We start from the raw sequence: 4,386 nt of genomic DNA on the forward strand, positions 1-4,386 counted from the left end.
AAGAAGAGAGTCAGGGACGGAGTTCAGTCTCCTTCTTCCTCACTTGTGACAGCTAAGCAACAGAAGTTCTGGTTGCCTCCTCCTCCTCCGTTTCGTCAGCCTTACCAGCAGAAGAACAAAGGTGGCCATGATTCTTCCAACTCTTCCAACTCTGGCTATCAGAACAAGTCTCAGAATCAAGCTCCGAAGTCCAATGCTCCTTATCACCGTCCACTCTCAGAGGTGACTTGCAACAAGTGTCAGCAGAAAGGTCACTATGCTAACAAATGCTTCAACCAAAGGCGCCTTCCTCCTCCTCCTGTCTGATCTTCCAGCAATGCAGTGGTCAAGCATAATCCAAAGTTTGCAAAGGTGAACATGATGAATGCAGCTCAAGCGGAGGAATCTACTGATGTGATAATGGGTAATCTTCCTGTTAATGATATTCCCGCAAAAGTTCTTTTTGATACTGGTGCATCGCTTTCTTTCATATCAAGGCCATTTGCATCTAAGCATGAATTGCATTTCCAAGGATTGCCTAGACCGTTAGCAGTTGTCTCTCCGGGCAAATGCATGAATGCAAGTTCCATGGTTCCGAATGTTACCATCAAGATGGGTGACTATAAATTTCAGTCTTCTCCAATTGTTCTTGGTGACTCGGATATTGATCTTATTCTCGGGATGGACTGGCTTTCTAAGCACAAGGCTCAACTTGATTGCGCTGCCAGGGAAATTCAATTGACACACTCTTCTGAGGATGTGATTATTTTGCCGCTCGTGATGAAACCATTCGGGTTTTCTCTCTCAATGAGAAGGGCGAATTGAATGCCATCTCTCAAATTTCAGTCGTTTGTGAGTATCAAGATGTCTTTCCAGAAGAGCTTCCGGGTATGCCTCCTCATCGGCCAGTTGAGTTCGTTATCGAACTAGAGCCTGGTACTGAACCCGTTTGCAAGCGTCCATACAAGCTTGGACCCAACAAGCTGAAGGAATTGAAGAAACAGCTCGATGAACAAGAGCGTCTGGGTTTGATCAGACCGAGTTTTCTCCATGGGGTTGTGGTGTTCTTTTTGTCAAGAAGAAGGATGGCACGGACCGACTTTGTGTCGACTACCGTCCATTGAACAAGAAGACAATCAAGAACAAGTATCCACTTCCCAACATCAATGAGTTATTTGAGCAACTCAAAGGTGCTAAAGTATTCTCGAAGCTTGACCTTCGTATGGGTTATCATCAGATTCGCATTCGTGAAGAAGATATTCCCAAGACAGCATTCAAAACAAGCTTTGGTTCTTATGAATATACTGTCGTGTCTTTCGGCCTTGTCAATGCTCCTCCAGTGTTCTCTCGGATGATGAATTTCATCTTCAACCCCTATACCAATGAATTCGTCCTGGTGTATCTCGATGATATCTTGGTCTTCTCCAAGAATAAGCAGGACCATGCCAAACATTTGCGTTTGGTGCTCGACAAGCTCAGAGAGTATCAATTCTATGCGAAGTTCTCCAAATGTGAGTTTTGGCTCGATGAAGTTCTTTTCCTTGGTCACATCATCTCTGCCAAGGGCATCGCTATTAACCCCGAGAAGGTGTCCGCAATTGTGAATTGGGAACCTCCTCAAAATGTCAAGCAGCTCCGCAGTTTTCTTGGTCTTGCAAGCTATTGCCGAAGATTCGTTGAGAATTTCTCCAAGATTGCAAAGCCTCTTTCCAACCTCCTCCAGAAGCATGTGAAGTATGTCTGGTCTCCTGAGTGTGACGTTGCTTTCAACACTCTCAAAGAGAAACTAGTCACAGCTCCTGTCTTGACTCCTCCTGATGAATCCAAGCCGTTTGAAGTTTTCTGTGATGCTTCTCTCCAAGGTCTCGGTGCTGTGTTAATGCAAGAGAAGAAAGTTGTGGCCTATACCTCTCGTCAGTTGAAGCCCAACGAGAAGAACTACCCCACTCACGATCTTGAGTTGGCGGCAGTTGTCCATGCATTAATAACGTGGAGACATCTCTTGTTGGGAAGACAAGTGGACATATTCACCGATCACAAGAGTCTCAAGTACATCTTCACTCAGCCCAACCTCAACCTCAGGCAGACTCGATGGGTCGAAATGATTCAAGAGTACAATCCGAGTATTGAATATACTCCAGGCAAGGCTAATGTCATTGCAGATGCTTTAAGCAGGAAGGCTTATTGCAACAGCTTAATCCTCAAGCCGTTCCAACCGGATCTTTGTGAAGCTTTCCGCAAGCTGAATCTCCAAGTTGTTCCTCAAGGCTTTCTTGCCAACCTCATAGTATCTCCTACTTTGGAAGATCAAATTCGTGAGGCACAACTCCTTGATGCCATGGTGAAGAAGGTGAAACGTGGTATCGACAAGGGTCTTTCCAAATACAAGTGCTATCGCATTGATGACAGAGACACTTTATTCTTCGAGGACCGGATTGTGGTTCCTAAAGGTGATCTAAGGAAAGTCATAATGAACGAGGCGCACAATTCTCTCCTTTCCATCCATCCTGGAAGTACGAAGATGTATCATGACCTCAAGCAGTCGTATTGGTGGACTCGAATGAAGCGAGAAATTGCTCAATTCGTGAATGAATGTGATGTCTGTCGAAGAGTGAAAACAGAACGCCAACGACCAGCTGGTCTCCTCCAACCTCTTGCTATCCTAGAATGGAAGTTTGATCATATCGAAATGGACTTCGTGACTGGATTTCCCAAGTCCAAGCGCGGAAATGATGCTATCTTCGTTGTCATTGACAAGCTTTCTAAAGTGGCTCATTTCCTTCCAATCAAAGAATCCATCACAGCAGCTCAGCTGGCAGAGCTATACACCTCCAGAATTGTCTCCTTGCATGGCATTCCATAATTGATTTCTTCAGATCGTGGAAGCATCTTCACCTCCAAGTTCTGGGACTCTTTCCAAAAGGCCATGGGCACAAACATTCGCTTCAGCACAACTTTCCATCCTCAAACTAGCGGCCAAGTCGAGCGAGTCAATCAAATTCTTGAAGATATGCTCAGGGCTTGTGTCATTTCCTTTGGCATGAAATGGGAAGATTGTCTTCCATATGCTGAATTCTCCTACAACAACAGTTTCCAAGCGAGTTCGGGCAAGGCCCCATTCGAGATTCTCTATGGCAGAAAGTGCCGTACCCCTCTGAATTGGTCAGAGACTGGTGAACGCCAACTTCTTGGCAATGACTTAATCACTGAAGCTGAAGAAATGTGTAAAGTCATCCGTGATAATCTCAAAGCCGTGCAATCGCGCCAGAACAGTTACTATGATAGTAAGCACCGTGATGTGGCTTTCGAGATCGGAGACCATGTCTACCTCCGCGTCTCTCCAATGAAAGGCACTCGTCGCTTCGGTATCAAAGGGAAGCTTGCCCCTAGATACGTGGGTCCTTTCAAGATCATTGGCAAGAGAGGCGACCTCGCCTATCAACTTGAGCTTCCTTCCAACTTCGCGAACGTGCACGATGTGTTCCACGTGTCACAGCTCCGCAAGTGCTTCAAGACGCCTGAGCGCACTATCAACTTCGAAGAGATTGACCTCCAAGAAGATTTGTCTTATCATGAGCACCCCGTTGCTATTCTTGAAGAAGCCGAGCGCAAGACTCGCAACAAGTCAATTAAATTCCTGAATGTGAAGTGGTCGCACCATTCCGACCGGGAAGCCACCTGGGAACGCGAGGACCATCTCCGTTCCGAATATCCGGAGTTCTTTCAGTCCTAGATCTCGGGACGAGATCCTCTCGTAGTGGTGGAGTGTTGTAACACCCCGCATGTAACTTGCCATATTTGTAACTCCGACTCTTGCCATTTTCGGCTATGTGATATGTTATTCCCTCCGTGGTCGGGTTTTGTTTTTTGTTTTGCATTTTGTTAATGTCATGCATTTCATATCATGTCATCATGTGCATTGCATTTGCATACGTGTTCGTCTCTTGCATCCGAGCATTTTCCCCGTTGTCCGTTTTGCAATCCGGCGCTCCTATCTCCTCCGGTGCACCCCTCTTATTTTTTTTCGTGTGCGGGTGTCAAACTTTTTCGGAATGGACCGAGGCTTGTCAAGTGGCCTTAATATACCACCCGGAGACCACCGGTCAAGTTTCGTTCCATTTGGAGGTCGTTTGGTACTCCAACGGTTAACCGGGCATCCGCAAAGTCCATTTGAGTGTCCAGCAAAACCCCCCTCTAAAACCAGCCCAAAACCCCTCCAAGTCATCTTCATGCTCTAGGTCGTTTGATCACGATCGTCTGGGCGAAAACCGCACCTCATTTGGAGCCTCCTAGCTCCCTCTACCTATAAATATGTGAGCATCCCGAAATAACATTCGCAGTCCCCGAAACCCTAAAAATCCCCTCTCCGCGGGCGGACGCGTCCAGCGCCCGCCGGACATCCGCGCC

The sequence above is a fragment of the Triticum aestivum genome, chromosome 2D (assembly GCF_018294505.1).
Source record: "Triticum aestivum cultivar Chinese Spring chromosome 2D, IWGSC CS RefSeq v2.1, whole genome shotgun sequence".
Classification (NCBI taxonomy): domain Eukaryota; kingdom Viridiplantae; phylum Streptophyta; class Magnoliopsida; order Poales; family Poaceae; genus Triticum; species Triticum aestivum.